We start from the raw sequence: 18,783 nt of genomic DNA, 5'->3' as shown, positions 1-18,783 counted from the left end.
TTTATAATATATTACTACTTATATAATTATATATATTTTGTATAAATATAGTTGTTAAAAATATAGTAAGTATCACCAGCTCCCTGTGGAACGAACCGGACTTACTAAAAACTACACTACTCTACGATTAGGTACACTGCCTATAGTGTTGTAGCAAGGTTTAGGTATATCCCACTCTATAAATAAATAAATAAATAACTTGTGTAATTTGTAACGTATTTTGTATTAAAAATAATAGTATATTTCGTACCCTCACGCTACATCATCAAGTTTTTGGCTACTGATTTTGCATCGTATAGTTTTTGGTTTCTCATGATTGTTCTTTTTTAAATACTATTTTATATACGTATTAAAATCTTGTTACAGTTTAAATATATATATATATATTTGATAGTGCTCCAAATGAACATATATTTAGTAGCAATATCGTTCCAATATGTAAAGTTTTTAAATGTAATTTCCTTATTTTTAGTTGTAATAGTTAAATAAATAAGTGCGAAGACGAAAGACGCAAATCGCTCGAAAATGAAGATTTAAAGACAAAAACGAAGATTTGAAAGACCAAAACGTCCAAAATGGTCAAACGTACAAGTTACACTCCAAGTGGTTCAATATATTGATGAGAAACGTCTCAAAATTACAAAAGTACAAGCCGCAAAATGCAAAGTACAAGATATTAAATTATACGAAAAGGCGTTAGAAAATCCGGAACCGAGACATGAACCAACTTTCAACGCTCGACGCAACGGAGCTAAAATTACAAGTTAACTATGCTCAAGAATATAATATAATATTTAAATAATTCATAATAAGAATAATAATAAATAATAAAAAGTTGTTAATTGAACATAATTAAGGGGTCATAAGTGAAAATTTGAAACCACCAATTGCCTATAAAATGGAATTCACGGAGTAATGAAAAAATACACCTTTCTTCATATTTCTTTCTCTCTTCTGTAATATGTAATATATATTTATATTATAATTTTAATATAAGTTAATTTTAATAATAAAGTTATGGTTTAGTTGGGTTATTGTAAGAAATATTTTACGGGTTTTAAGTCGAAATTCTGTCCGTGCAACGCTACGCGATTAATCACCACTGTAAGCTATGTTCTTCCTTTTTAATTTAATGTCTCGTAACTAAGTTATTATTATGCTTATTTAATCCGAAGTAATCGTGATGTTGGTCTAATTACTAAAATTGGGTAATTGGGCTTTGTACCATAATTGGGGTTTGGACAAAAGAACGACACTTGTGGAAATTGGACTATTGACTATTAATAGATGGGGGGGTATTGTCTAATTGAGTGACAACTCATTGGAGTCTGTCGAACCTATCTTCAAATTAATTATCCTAATAATTAATAATGATTATGGTTGTCCTATTTAGTGACGTTCATATGTAATCTATTATAATCATTTAATTAATTATTCGGGTTGGGTAATTGATTATTCAAACTGATCAAGTGGGTAAATTAATATTCATATCTAATCAAAACAGGGGTGGATTACATACAGTGATAACTGGTGTAATTGTTGACAGAAGTGATAATTGCGTCACAGTTTAAATCCTTAATTAGTTGGAATATTTGACTTCGGGTATAAGGGTAATTTGACGAGGACACTCGCACTTTATATTTATGACCGATGGACTATTATGGATAAAAACCAGATAGGTATCAAATAAACCATGACAAAGGACAATTAACCCGAGTAACAATTAATTAAAATCAAAACGTTAAACATCATGATTACGGAAGTTTAAATAAGCATAATCCTTTTATTTCATATTCTATCACAATTTTATTTATTGTTATTTTATTTATCGTCATTTATTTATTTTATGCACTTTAGTTATTGTCATTTATCTTTACGCTTAAAAATATAAAATCGACAAACCGGTCATTAAACGGTAAAAACCCCCTTTTATAATAATATTACTACTTATATATATATATATATATTTATATAAATATAGTTTTATAAAAATATAGTACGTAATCACTAGCTCCCTGTGGAACGAACCGGACTTACTAAAAACTACACTACTCTACGATTAGGTACACTGCCTATAGTGTTGTAGCAAGGTTTAGGTATATCTCATCCGTAAATTAATAAAACTTGTGTCATATTTTGTAGTATTTCCTAGTAAAAATAATACTATTTCGTACCCTCACGCTACATCATCAAGTTTTTGGCGCCGCTGCCGGGGAGCGCTAAAACGCTATATTTTTAATTTATATCTGTAAAAATATAGTTATAAAAAAAAGTAATTTCGGGGACACTTTTTGTGTTTTCACAGGGTATTTAAGTTTTTTTTTTAGTTTTTGATTGATTAAAGATATATTAATTTAAATATAATAATTTAATAAATATAATAATATTGAAATAAAATATAATAATATAATAATATTTTAGAATCAAATTTGATACGTAAAAGTTTTAAAAGTTTTAAAAAGTCGTATTTATTAAATATTTTAGGGGTATATTATGTAACTTATAATTAATAATTTCTACAATGTCGCTTTCATGTGAATAGTAAATTAATTAATTTCTTTCCTTTACTATTTTGAATCGTAAAAGTTTTAAAAAGTCGTATTTATTAAATATTTCAGGGGTATATTATGTAACTTGCAATTAATAATTTCTATCATGTCGCTTTCATGTGAATAGTAAATTAATTAATTTCTTTTCATTTACTATTCATGAATTGTAAATGAGTTAAAAAAAAGTTTTAAAAAAAAATAATAATAATAAAAAAATTATTAGTTCCTTTAAAAAAAAATTTGTGTAAAAAAAATCGTTTTTTTTAATAAAAAAAAATTCATTTTAAAAAAAATTGTAAAAAAATCGTTTTTTTTAAAGAAATTTTTTTTTAAAAAAAAAAAGTTTTAAAAAAAAATATATATAAAAAAAAAAAAATTTAAAAAAAAATTTTAAAATCCTTAAAAAACGAAATATAAAAAAAATTATAAAAAAAAAGTTTTTTTTTATTACCTTTAGATTTTTAGACTTTAGTTACAATTTTTAGTATTAAGTTTAGTTTTGCCATAGTTATTTTTATTTCTAGAATTTTTAGGTTTGCCGTAAAATCCCTTAAGTGCTTATTCCTTAGACTAAGATTTATGTGCTTTAGAATTTTGCGACGCCGTTTTTCGCGCTACTTTCTTATTTTTATTTTTCGACGCCTATTTTTCGACCTTTTATTTTTCGACCTTTTTCGACGCGCAAACTTTTTCTTTCTTATTTCTCGCTATTCTAGTTTTAGGACATAGATTTTTATTCTACTTCTTATCTAAATTTCTTAAAATTACGAAAATTTATTTTAAGTGGTTAAATTGATAGACATCAAAATTTTCTGGTTCGTAGTAATAGTTGGATTTGTACGTGGACCGGGTTATTGGAGCCAAACAGTACTCAATTATATTGAGACCAAACGAATCCTGCCCCTCTGCTGCATCTTTTGGCTATTCGAAACGTGGGCAAAATCAGAAAAGTCTATTAATTGGATAACTTATATAATTTTTCTTTCCTTTTAAAAACTAATAGGATATTCAGTGAATGCACCGAGTAAAACGTTCACCACCTTTCATACATTCACTACCTGTAACTCGATCAAGACATCTAGCCAATATTATCGCCGTTGATTTTTCTTTAGAATCATCATCTAGACGACCAAGTACTCCAACTCAAATTTCCGATAATCTATCTTTTGAACCCGACCTCACAATTGAGAATCTGGAAAATATTCAGGGACAATTCCAAGATCCAGAACCACTAATCATTCCTCCTGAACCACAAACCATTAAATCAGAATCTTCTAGTGATTCGTATTTAACAAATTCAATTATGGAAAATCTGGAACCTCTAAGTATGGAAGACCGAATGAGAGCCACACGCACGGGCCAAGGCCACGCCATTATTCAGCCAGATGTTAGAGCATCAGATTTTGAAATTAAAGGACAAATCCTACACATGATCACCAATCAGTGCCAATTTGGTGGTACAACAAAAGAAGATCCAAACGAACATCTTCGAACTTTTAATCGGATTTGTAATCTCTTTAAAATCCGAGAAGTTGAGGATGAAACTATTTATCTTATGTTGTTCCCATGGACTTTAAAGGGAGAAGCCAAAGATTGGTTATAATCATTACCTGAAGGAACGATTGACACATGGGATGTTTTAGTTGGGAAATTTCTTCAAAGATTCTTTCCGGCATCTAAAGCCGTGAGACTTCAAGGAGAAATTGCCACGTTCGTGCAAAAACCAAATGAAACATTATATGAGGCGTGGACAAGATTCGGAAGGATGTTGAGAGGATGTCCTCAACACGGATTAGATACTTTTCAAATAGTGCAAATTTTCTATAAAGGCGTAAACATCGCTACACGAAAAGATATCGACACAGTAGCTGGTGGTTCTATTATGAAGAAAACCGAAACTGATGCTTACAAAATTATTGATAACACTGCTTCCCACTCACATGAGTGGCACCAAGAAAAAGATATCGTTAGATCATCTAAAGTAGCTAGAGCCGATTCTAGCCATAACTTTGATTCTGTTTCCGCAAAAATAGATGCTTTCGAGAGACGAATGGAAAAGATGACTAAAGACATTCACACAATACGAATCAGTTGTGAGCAATGCGGTGGACCACACTTAATGAAAGACTGTCACATTGAACAAACGATGGAACAACGTGAGAATGTTTCCTACATGAACTAAAGGTCGGGAAATAATTATCAACCGCCAAGGCTAAACTTCAATCGAAATCAAAACATTCTTTACAATCCAAAAGGACCCGACAATAACTCGTATAACCAACAAGGTCCGAATAACCAACCAACTCAAAACAACACTTTCATTCAACAAAGACCTGGCTTGTATAAACCACCACAACAAACCGAAGAGAAAAAGTCAAATCTGGAAGAAGTGGAATTTAAGCTAGTTGAATCTCAAACACAATTTATTGAAACTCAAACTCAAACGAATGAGAGGTTTGATCAGCCATTTAGAACTCAACAAGCTTCTATTTTGAATCTAGAAAAACAAGTAGGTACTCTTGTTAGATTGATGAGTGAAAGGAAACAAGGAAAGCTACCGAGTAATACTGAAGTAAATCCTCGGAATGAAAATGTTAATATGGTTTCAACAAATTCTGAAAAACCAGCATCAGAAGATGGGGAGGTTTTAGATGTAAGTAACAATGAAGAAGTTACACCACCACCACCACCCGAGTATGTAAAGCCAGTGGTGGCACCATACAGACCACCCATCCCGTTTCCAAGAAAAGGAGTTGAGTATGAGCAAGTAATAGGTAATAAAGTTTGTGATACCTCTGGAAAGAAGAAGAAGAAGAAGAATAAAAAAGTGCAAGAAACAAAAACAGTAGAAGTAAACCCGGTGAAGACAGTTCCACCAAATCCTCCACCTAGGGTAGGTGATCCGGGTGAATTTATTGTTCCTTGTCTACTTAGTGACTGTGTCATGTATGATGCACTAGCAGATTTAGGTTCAAGTGTGAGTGTTATGCCTCTTTCATTATATAAGAGATTAGGTGTAGGTGAGTTAACTCCAACGGATATGAGTGTTCGACTCCTTGATCAAACCATTAAGCACCCAGTTGGAATTGCTGACAACCTACCCGTTCAAGTAGGTAATTTAACCTTTCTAGTCGAATTCATTGTCATTGACATAGAAGAGGACTCAAACGTTCCTCTAATTTTAGGTCGACCATTCTTAGCGTTCACCGGGGTGTTATTTGATGTAAGAAAGGGTAGAATGACACTTAGTAATGATGAGAAATCGATCACCTTTATGATTCGAAAGTCTAAATATCCACAAACCAAAACCGTTGAACCGACAAAAACGATTGGTAAGAACCATGTTGTTTTACCAACTCCAACGGTAATGCTTAACAATAATAGAACGCCTAAGTGTGGGGAAAATGAAGTAACACCTAATGATGACTTGATAATAAAGAACCCCATAGTTGATACGAAATTAAATGACCCGTTATTAACAGTGCAATGAAGAAACTTTTTAAACGGGTTATTGATGCTAAAAGTAAGGGGAACTTTAAGTTATATAACCGGTTAGTATCCAATCTGTCGCCTAAAGAAAAGGCGAAGCTAGTTGAATTTGTGGATATTACGGAAAAAGCTGGTCACTAGCTTAAAGCAAAAGTCACAGATATGCAAGTTGATTATGGTCCAAGAGAAATTGACGATGAAGTTAATCACAATTTCGACACCACATCTACCTAAGTGTGAGGAGATTCAAATATTCTAAAAAGAAAATGCTGTTTGGAGTTAGTTGTTCTGTTCTCGTGTAGTTCTGAGAATGGAATCCGATTGGTCTTTTCCACTAGCAGACACTAAAGAACTAGTTTTCTCCCCCCATTCTGAATTTTTTTATTTTTTAGGTTTTATATGAAATTAATATGTTTTCTTTTTAAGTTTTGTGTGAATTTAAAAACAAAAATTTACTTTATTTCATTAAGTTGAAAAAAAATGATTTCTAAAATTCGTCGTGAGTTGAAGACTAGGTCGTTGAGCCGAAATTACTTTACCCGAGGGCAGGACGAGAAATTTTGTTATCATTATTTTTAATTTAATTGATTTAAAGTATGCCAAAAAAAAATATTAGATTTTATAAATTTTTGAACGTGGGGTAATATGCCCAACTTCAAAATTATGTATGTTTGTATTTTATGTTATATACAAAACAGGGTAAAACAACGCACTTTCAAAGACTGTCATTAAGTTCAGAAAAAGGTACTAATTTTGACGACAGGAAACAAAATATCAAATGTGAAATAACAACAATATGTTTGCAAACTCGGTATTTTTAATCATTTTTCTACACTAATCACCCTCATGAATTTAAATTTTTACTGATTTCTTGCAAATGAGGGCATTGCATGATCTCAAGTGTGGGGAAGGGTTATAAATTCTCTCGGGTTTATACTTGGCTTATTTTCTAAATATTATGAAAAATTTAAAAAATTTTAACTAAATGAATTCAAAATCATGTTTATACATATTTATGAACGATAAAACTAGGTGTTAATGCCAAAATTATTGTTACCTCGGAAAGGACATAAATTGAGAAACAACTAAAACGCTTGAATTTATTTATTAAGATATAAAAAGACGCATGAAAAAAGCCAAGTGTGGGGAGAATGTACCAAGTTATTCAATTAAAAACTATCTATCACATGTTTTTGTAAAGTTATTGCAGGTGCTTTTACTTTGGACTAAATTAACTGGTTTACCCGATTTACTGTAAGAAAGATGGATCTACACGATGAATCAATTCCATCATTAAAAGGAAGTAAAGTCTTCCGAAAAAGAAGCGCGCTTCTTGATTAGGTCATGAAGTTGTCGTCCAGACCAGCTGTAGGTTGACGAAAAATCTAGAAAAGTCATCTCTAAAATCAGCAGGAAATCCACGGACCTCGGCATCAAACAGGGTCGCCAAGTGGTCAGATTTATCCTAACCATGAGAAGGATTTATCTCGTACAATGGGGGGCACCGTGCAAATTAGCTTGATAAGACTAATGAATCAGATCCCCAGAAAGGATAATCTCCTTAAAGATTAAAAATCAGCTTTTAAGACTGATATTACTCAATCCTTGAGATTGACCTTAAAGATTGAGAATTCAAACTCATGGAATTCGATGATATCTAAACTCGAGCTTGAACGAGAAAATATTTTGATCAAAATACAAACCGATTTGTTTTCTGAAAATCTATTTTCAATGCGTTCATTACCAATGAACGTAAAATCCTGAGAATTCATCAGAATTCATTAGGTCACCTGAACCAAATCGGGTGTCAACCGTAAGAAACGGTGGTTGCATAGCATGGTCGAAGACAGGACCTTGTGCCAGACCGAAAAATCATAGGATGATCTTTACTATTGCTCCTACAAAGGATAGTACTAGCATCCGACACGTTTTAAGACCATAATCATATGCATGTCATTAGACATTGCCTTAACAGTTTCTTGTTCATCGCTTTCCTTTACAACCGGACGGTAGTTTATCGAAAGGTAATATACGGAACAAGTAAACTGGACGTGTTGCTTTCCCAATACAAGGTTAGCAAGTGGGTAACACAAAACCACAAGTGTTGAGCTAAAATTTTCAAATCTGAAACCCACACAACCCACAAAAAAATATTTTGCAAACACCGGTGAAGGGTTATTCCGGAAAACTTATCTAGGGTAAAAGCTAGATTAAATTTTTAAAAATATCAAATGTTTTCATAAAGATCCAATTTCCTTAAGGATCTACATTTTCATAGTCATGTGGGACTGTAAACCACCTTTAAAATGTGCACTTTGCTTTGAAAACCGAAAGTAAATCGGCTATTTGATTGCAAGTGTCGTTGACCTAAACCCGAGGCAACTGTGGATGACACACCCACCTTTAACCATCGTTACTGTCATTGTTTATACCGCTATATCAAAATCACTGATGTACAAAGTGTGAAGGATAAAGAAGTGACTCGTGTGATGTATTATATTGTTTCAAGACTGTATTGCTTGAGGACAAGCAACGTTCAAGTGTGGGGATATTTGATAGTGCTCCAAATGAACATATATTTAGTAGCAATATCGTTCCAATATGTAAAGTTTTTAAATGTAATTTCCTTATTTTTAGTTGTAATAGTTAAATAAATAAGTGCGAAGACGAAAGACGCAAATCGCTCGAAAATGAAGATTTAAAGACAAAAACGAAGATTTGAAAGACCAAAACGTCCAAAATGGTCAAACGTACAAGTTACACTCCAAGTGGTTCAATATATTGATGAGAAACGTCTCAAAATTACAAAAGTACAAGCCGCAAAATGCAAAGTACAAGATATTAAATTATACTAAAAGGCGTTAGAAAATCCGGAACCGAGACATGAACCAACTTTCAACGCTCGACGCAACGGAGCTAAAATTACAAGTTAACTATGTTCAAGAATATAATATAATATTTAAATAATTCATAATAAGAATAATAATAAATAATAAAAAGTTGTTAATTGAACATAATTAAGGGGTCATAAGTGAAAATTTCAAATCACCAATTGCCTATAAAATGGAATTCACGGAGTAATGAAAAAATACACCTTTCTTCATATTTCTTTCTCTCTTCTATAATATGTAATATATATTTATATTATAATTTTAATATAAGTTAATTTTAATAATAAAGTTATGGTTTAGTTGGGTTATTGTAAGAAATATTTTACGGGTTTTAAGTCGAAATTCTGTCCGTGCAACGCTACGCGATTAATCACCACTGTAAGCTATGTTCTTCCTTTTTAATTTAATGTCTCGTAACTAAGTTATTATTATGCTTATTTAATCTGAAGTAATCGTGATGTTGGGTTAATTACTAAAATTGGGTAATTGGGCTTTGTACCATAATTGGGGTTTGGACAAAAGAACGACACTTGTGGAAATTGGACTATTGACTATTAATAGATGGGGGGTATTGTCTAATTGAGTGACAACTCATTGGAGTCTGTCGAACCTATCTTCAAATTAATTATCCTAATAATTAATAATGATTATGGTTGTCCTATTTAGTGACGTTCATATGGAATCTATTATAATCATTTAATTAATTATTCGGGTTGGGTAATTGATTATTCAAACTGATCAAGTGGGTAAATTAATATTCATATCTAATCAAAACAGGGGTGGATTACATACAGTGATAACTGGTGTAATTGTTGACAGAAGTGATAATTGCGTCACAGTTTAAATCCTTAATTAGTTGGAATATTTGACTTCGGGTATAAGGGTAATTTGACGAGGACACTCGCACTTTATATTTATGACCGATGGACTATTATGGATAAAAACCAGATAGGTATCAAATAAACCATGACAAAGGACAATTAACCCGAGTAACAATTAATTAAAATCAAAACGTTAAACATCATGATTACGGAAGTTTAAATAAGCATAATCCTTTTATTTCATATTCTATCACAATTTTATTTATTGTTATTTTATTTATCGTCATTTATTTATTTTACGCACTTTAATTATTGTCATTTATCTTTACGCTTAAAAATATAAAATCGACAAACCGGTCATTAAACGGTAAAAACCCCCTTTTATAATAATATTACTACTTATATATATATATATATATATATATATATATATATATATATATATATATATATATATATATATATATATGTATATATATATATATTTATATAAATATAGTTTTATAAAAATATAGTATGTAATCACTAGCTCCCTGTGGAACGAACCGGACTTACTAAAAACTACACTACTCTACGATTAGGTACACTGCCTATAGTGTTGTAGCAAGGTTTAGGTATATCCCATCCGTAAATTAATAAAACTTGTGTCATATTTTGCAGTATTTCCTAGTAAAAATAATACTATTTCGTACCCTCACGCTACATCATCAAGTTTTTGGTGTAATTATAAAGCCGGATTATTTTATGTAATCATAAATAATTATAAAATAGTTGATAACAAAAATAATTAATTTTTACCGTTTAACTCTGTGACCTTTATAAAAATAATATTACTTATAAACATTCCGCTACACATCAAGCATTATCAAAAGAACGACACTTGTGGAAATTAGACTATGGGCTATTAATGGGCTTTATATTTGTTTAACTAAATGATAGTTTGTTAATGTTAATATAAAGATTTACAATTAGGCGTCCCTATAAATTACCATATACACTCGATCGGACACGATGGGCGGGGTATTTATATGTACGAATAATCGTTCATTTAACCGGACACGGGAATGGATTAATAGCCACTAGAATAATTAAAACAGGGGTGAAATTATGTACAAAGGACACTTGGTATAATTGATAACAAAATATTAAAACCTTGGGTTACACTCAGTCGACATCCTGGTGTAATTATTAAACAAAGTATTAAAATCTTGTTACAGTTTAAATCCCCAATTAGTTGGAATATTTAACTTCGGGTATAAGAATAATTTGACGAGGACACTCGCATTTTATATTTATGACTGATGGACTGTTATGGACAAAATCCAGACGGACACATTAAATAATTCAGGACAAAGGACAATTAACCCATGGGCATAAAACTAAAATCAACACGTCAAACATCATGATTACGGAAGTTTAAATAAGCATACTTCTTTTATTTCATATTTAATTTCCTTTATTTTATATTTAATTGCACTTCTAAATATTGCATTTTTATTATTATTGTATTTAATTGCACTTTTAATTATCGTACTTTTTAATTATCGCAAGTTTATTTTATCGCACTTTTATTATTCGAAATTTCATTATCGTTATTTACTTTATGCTTTAATTTATGTCTTGTATTCATTTTTAATATTTTACATTTGATTTTAACTGCGACTAAAGTTTTAAAATCGACAAACCGGTCATTAAACGGTAAAAACCCCCCTTTATAATAATAATATTACTTACTTATATATATATTTGTATTTTTATAAAAATAAACTAATATAGCGTTGAGCTTTGTTTAAAAAACATTCCCTGTGGAACGAACCGGACTTACTAAAAACTACACTACTGTACGATTAGGTACACTGCCTATAAGTGTTGTAGCAAAGTTTAAGTATATCCATTCTATAAATAAATAAATATCTTGTGTAAAATTGTATCGTATTTAATAGTATTTCCTGCTAAAATTAATAACTATTTTATATACGCCCCGCTGCACATCAAGTATTTTTGGCGCCGCTGCCGGGGATAAAAATAATACTATTTCGTAATTGTTCTATTTACAAGTGATATTCGTTTAAAAATACTATTATACAAAAGCTTGTCTTTCTTGAGGAATAATGCTATGAAATATATGTTCGTTTTGTCTTCACCTTCATCGGTTTATATACACCCCGCGATACTATAGGTTTAAATGTATACCATGGTGCAAAAGTTTTGAAGAGGCGAAATAACGCCGCAATACGATACCATGGTAGACATCCACAGGTGGAGAGAAACCAACAGCAAGGTAATGTAGGAGGGGGAATGAGATGCAAGAAATGCAAAGGTTTATAGCTTCTCAGGAATACGAAAATGCTAGACAGAGAGCATTTGAAGATTGGCAAGTTCATCAGAACCAAATCATAGCTCATTGCCAACATATAGGTAGAAATTATATTCCTACACCGAAACCCATCTTCCCTCCCTGGTCTATAGAGATGCAGCCACCATATCCTACGTATAACCCTGCCGAAGCATTCTATAGCACCTATGGTTATGCCTGGAACCCCTATTGGTACCAGTATCATCCCTAGTATACTTAGTTTTATTTATTTTGTAATTTGTAATTATAGATACGTTTAATACTTTTGTTAATATTGTAATCATTTTTATAATTGTCTAACTTTTATTCTTAGATTTTACTAATTTTTGAATGTGGGGTAATATACCAAACTTCAAAATTATGTATATATGTTTGCAGTTTATCTTATGTACACAACATGATAAAACAACGCATTTTCAAAGACTGGCATTAAGTTCAGCAAAAGCAACTAATTTTGACGACAAGATGCAAAATATATGTGAAATAACAATAAGACGGAATGAACAAATGATGTGCACCATTTATCATTCAGCTAGCAAACGCCAATATATTTGGAAACTTTGGTAAAAATTTAATCATTTTCACACAAATCACCCTCAATAATTTAAATTGTTACTGATTTCTTGCAAATGAGGGCATTGCAAGATCTTAAGTGTGGGGAGGGGTTAAATTCTTTCGGATTTTAAAATTTTTATCTTAAACACTTGGTTACCATTAAAAATACTAGTAAAGCAGTAGTTGTATTAGAATCTAGTGCTCTCTGATAATAAAGAACAGCCCTAGTCTTATATACTAACTACCCAATTCTAGTAAAAATTTTCAAAATTTTCAATTAAATGAACTCAAAATCATGTTTATACATATTTATGAACGATAAAACTAGGTTTTAACACCGAAATTATTGTTACCTCAAAAAGGACATAAATTGAGAAACAAACCAAAATGTTAAAATTCATTTAAAATGGAATAGAGGACGATAAAAAGGAAAATAAAAGCCAAGTGTGGGAAAATTTACCAAGTTATCTTAAACATATGTCACATATATCTGTAACAAATAACTGAAAATACTTTTGCTTTGGACTAAACTAAACTGTTTTACCCGATGAAAGAAAAGAAGAGATGGATCTACACGATGAATCAATTCCATCATTAAAAGGAAGTAAAGTCTTCCGAAAAAGACACGCGCTTCTTGATTTAGGTCATGAAGTTGTCGTCCAGACCAGCTGTAGGTTGACGAAAAATCTAGAAAAGTCATCACTAAAATCAGCAGGAAATCCACGGACCTCAGCATTAAACAGGATCGCCAAGTGGTCAGATTTATCCTAACCATGAGAAGGATTTATCTCGTAAAATGGGGGGGCACCATGCAAATTAGCTGGATAAGACTAATGAATCAGATCCCCAGAAAGGATAATCTCCTTAAAGATTAAAAATCAGCTTTTAAGACTGATATTACTCAATCCTAGAGATTGACCTTAAAGATTGAGAATTCAAACTCATGGAATTCAATGATATCTAAACTCGAGCTTGAACGAGAAAATATTTTGATCAAAATTATAAACCGATTTGTTTTCTGAAAACCCATTTTCAATGCGTTCATTACCATTGAACGTAAAATCCTAGGAATTCACCTGGAATTCATTAGGACACCTGAACTAAAACGGGTGTCAACCGTAAGAACGGTGGTTGCATAGCATGGTCAAAGACAGGACCTTGTGCCATACCGAAAAATTATAAGGGTGAGCTTTACTATTGCTCCTACCAAGGATAGTAATTGCATCCGACACGTTATAGACCATAATTAAAAGCATGTCAGGGGACATTGCCTTAACAGTTGCTTGTTCAACGCTTTCCTTTACAACCGGACGGTAGTTTACCGAAAGGTAATATACGGGACAAGTAAACTGGACGTGTTGCTTTCCAAATACAAGGTTAGCAAGTGGGTGACACAAAACCATAAGTTTTGAGCTAAAATTTTCAAATCTGAAACCCACCAAACCCACAAAAATATTTTGCAAACACCGGTAAAGGGTTATCCCGGAAAACTTATCTAGGGTAAAAACTAGATTTAATTTTCAAAAGATCAAATGTTTTCATAAAGATCCAATTTCCTTAATGGATCTAAATTTTTATAGTCATGTGGGACTGTAAACCATATCGTTACTACCATTGTTTATACCGCCGTAGAGAAAATCACTGATGTACAAAGTGTGAAGAATAAAGAAGTGATTCTAGTATTTCAAGACGATATTGCTTGAGGACAAGCAACGCTCAAGTGTGGGAATATTTGATAATGCTAAAAACGAACATATATTTCATAGCATTATTCCTCAAGAAAGACAAGCTTTTAGTTGCAATTGTTCTATTTACAAGTGATATTCGTTTAAATAATAAAAGGTGAAGACAAAAGACAGATTCGACGAATTGAAGACGCAAACGACCAAAAAGCTCAAAAGTACAAAAGACAATCAAAAAGGTTCCAATTATTGATAAGAAACGTCTCGAAATTACAAGAGTACAAGATTCAAAACGCAAAGTACAAGATATTAAATTGTACGCAAGGACGTTCGAAAATCCGGAACCGGGACCAGAGTCAACTCTTAACGCTCGACGCAACGGACTAAAAATTACAAGTTAACTATGTATATAAATATAATATAATATATAATTAATTATATTAATTATATATATATTATATTTATAAATAAAAACCGTCGGCAGAGAAAGACTCCAAGGGACTGAGCTGTAATTTCATTCTCCGCGACTCGCGGAGTTTGAAGGCAAAAATGCCGCGAGTCGCGGAGCCCCAAAAGTCGACTTTTCCTATAAAAGCAACCGAATTCTGATCGCAAATCAAATAATCTTTTTCTTCTTCTCTCATATATACGTAAAATATATATATATAATTTATATTTTAATTTTAATTTTAATTATAATTCTAATAATAAGGGTATGTTAGCGAATGTTGTAAGGGTGTAAGTCGAAATTCTGTTCGTGTAACGCTACGCTATTTTTAATCATTGTAAGTTATGTTCAACCTTTTTATATTAATGTCTCGTAGCTAAGTTATTATTATGCTTATTTAAAACGAAGTAATCATGATGTTGGGCTAATTACTAAAATTGGGTAATTGGGCTTTGTACCATAATTAGGGTTTGGACAAAAGAACGACACTTGTGGAAATTAGACTATGGGCTATTAATGGGCTTTATATTTGTTTAACTAAATGATAGTTTGTTAATGTTAATATAAAGATTTACAATTGGGCGTCCCTATAAATTACCATATACACTCGATCGGACACGATGGGCGGGATATTTATATGTACGCATAGTCGTTCATTTAACCGGACACGGGAATGGATTAATAGCCACTAGAATAATTAAAACAGGGGTAAAATTATGTACAAGGACACTTGGTATAATTGATAACAAAATATTAAAACCTTGAGTTACACTCAGTCGACATCCTGGTGTAATTATTAAACAAAGTATTAAAATCTTGTTACAGTTTAAGTCCCCAATTAGTTGGAATATTTAACTTCGGGTATAAGGATAATTTGACGAGGACACTCGCATTTTATATTTATGACTGATGGACTGTTATGGACAAAAACCAGACGGACATATTAAATAATCCAGGACAAAGGACAATTAACCCATGGGCATAAAACTAAAATCAACACGTCAAACATCATGATTACGGAAGTTTAAATAAGCATAATTCTTTTATTTCATATTTAATTTCCTTTATTTTATATTCAATTGCACTTCTAAATATCGTATTTTTATTATTATTGTATTTAATTGCACTTTTAATTATCGTACTTTTTAATTATCGCAAGTTTATTTTATCGCACTTTTATTATTCGCAATTTCATTATCGTTATTTATTTTACGCTTTAAATTAAGTCTTTTATTTATTTAATACTTTACATTAGGTTTTAACTGCGACTAAAGTTTTAAAATCGACAAACCGGTCATTAAATGGTAAAAACCCCCCTTTATAATAATAATATTACTTATATATATATTTGTATTTTTATAAAAGTAAACTAATATAGCGTTAAGCTTTGTTTAAAGATTTCCCTGTGGAACGAACCGGACTTACTAAAAACTACACTACTGTACGATTAGGTACACTGCCTATAAGTGTTGTAGCAAGGTTTAAGTATATCCATTCTATAAATAAATAAATATCTTGTGTAAAATTGTATCGTATTTAATAGTATTTCCTGCTAAAATTAATAACTATTTTATATACACCCCGCTGCACATCAAGTACGAAATAGTATTATTTTTAATACAAAATACTACAAGACAACCGGTTTATGTTCATAATATATATAGTATCGTATTTAATTCGTTCGTCAAAAGTATTTAGTATTATTCCAAAAATACTTGATGTGCAGCGGGGTGTATGTAAGGGGTATAAAATACTATTAATTTTTAGCAGGAAATACTATTAAATACGATACAATTTTACACAAAATATTTATTTATTTATAGAATGGATATACTTAAACCTTGCTACAACACTTATAGGCAGTGTACCTAATCGTACAGTAGTGTAGTTTTTAGTAAGTCCGGTTCGTTCCACAGGGAATCTTTTTTAAACAAAGCTCAACGCTATATAAAAATACAAAGGACAAACGAAAGTGTTATCTTTTAATAGCGTTGCTTGTCCTCAAGCAATATCGTCTTGAAATACTAGAATCACTTCTTTATTCTTCACACTTTGTACATCAGTGATTTTCTATACGGCGGTATAAACAATGGAAGTAACGATATGGTTTACAGTCCCACATGACTATAAAAAATTAGATCCATTAAGGAAATTGGATCTTCATGAAAACATTTGATCTTTTGAAAATTAAATCTAGTTTTTACCCTAGATAAGTTTTCCGGGATAACCCTTTACAGTCCCCCATTTGAATTTAAAGTTAATGGTCACAGAGTTAAACATTACATACATGGTCCGATGGAAGTCGACAACGAAGTTAATCACAATTTAGACACCACAGCTAACTAAGTGTGGGGAGAATCAAGTCTTTAAAGGATAATATGTATTTCTGATAGAGTTAGATTGTCTGTTTTCGTGTAGTTCTCGAAAATGGAACCCGAATGGTCTTTCCCTAGCAGACCCTAAAGAACTAGTTCCTTTCATTGATGTGATTTCAGGAATGCCTAGATATGCTAAATTCTTGAAAGATCTAATTTCAAATAGAAAGAAAATAGAAGAACTCTCGGCTGTTACTATGAATGCTAATTGTTCAGCAGTGCTGTTGAATAAGATACCAGAAAAACTATCTGATCCAGGAAGTTTCACAATTCCATGTTTTCTGGGTAGTCTTAGTTCAATAGAAGCATTGGCAGACTTAGGTGCTAGTATAAATTTAATGCCGTATTAACTATACACTAAACTAGACCTTGGAGAATTGAAACCAACCAGAATAAGCATACAACTAGCCGATAGATCAATAAAATATCCTAAAGGGATAATGGAGAACATGCTAGTTAAAGTTGGTAATTTAGTATTTCCAGTAGATTTTGTTGTTTTGGACATGGAAGAAGATTCTCAAGTTCCTCTCATATTAGGAAGACCATTCTTAAACACGGCTAAAGCAATGATAGACGTGTTCGGTAAGAAATTGACCCTAAGTATAGAGGATGAGAGTGTTACCTTTTCAGTTGATAGAGCAATGCAACAACCACAATCTGCAGATGATACATGTTATTATATTCAAACTATAGATGCACATGCAGAATTATTAGAAGAATTTCCAGAATTACAAGGAACAGGAGAATGTTCTTTAGGAGAAGGTAATGAACCAATTGATGAAGCTGAAATGTTAGCTACACTTATAGCTAATGGATATGAACCAACAACAGAAGAAATTCAAATGCTAAAAGAAGAAGACAGATATCGATACAAATCATCGATAGAAGAACCTCCGAAATTAGAGTTAAAGCCACTTCCAAACCATTTGGAATACGCTTATTTACATGGTGAATCTGAATTACCTGTAATAATATCGTCTTCTCTTACTGAAAATGAGAAATCACAACTCATTTCTGTGTTGAAAGCTCATAAACCAGCCATTGCATGGAAGATTCATGATATTAAAGGAATAAGTCCTTCGTATTGCACACATAAAATCCTTATGGAAGAAGGTCATAAAACGTATGTGCAACGCCAACGAAGACTAAATCCTAATATGCAAGATGTAGTTAAGAAAGAGATTATTAAACTGCTAGACGCAGGTCTAATTTATCCAATCTCTGATAGTCCATGGGTAAGCCCAGTTCAATGCATGCCTAAGAAGGGTGGCATGACTGTCATTACAAATGAGAAAAATGAGCTTATTCCTACTAGGACTGTAACAGGATGGCGTGTGTGTATTGATTATAGAAAATTAAATGACGCCACCAGAAAAGATCACTTTCCCTTACCTTTCATTGACCAAATGTTGGAAAGATTAGCCGGAAATAGTTACTATTGTTTTCTAGATGGATTTTCCGGATATTTTCAAATTCCAATAGCACCCGAGGACCAAGAGAAAACCACATTCACGTGCCCTTATGGTACTTTTGCTTACAAACGCATGCCATTTGGACTTTGCAACGCCCCTGCAACCTTTCAAAGGTGTATGATGGCGATTTTTCATGACATGATAG

Source organism: Rutidosis leptorrhynchoides, chromosome 3 (genome assembly GCF_046630445.1).
Source record: "Rutidosis leptorrhynchoides isolate AG116_Rl617_1_P2 chromosome 3, CSIRO_AGI_Rlap_v1, whole genome shotgun sequence".
In the NCBI taxonomy this organism is placed as follows: Eukaryota; Viridiplantae; Streptophyta; class Magnoliopsida; order Asterales; family Asteraceae; genus Rutidosis; species Rutidosis leptorrhynchoides.
Note: the sequence above shows the minus strand (reverse complement) of the source record.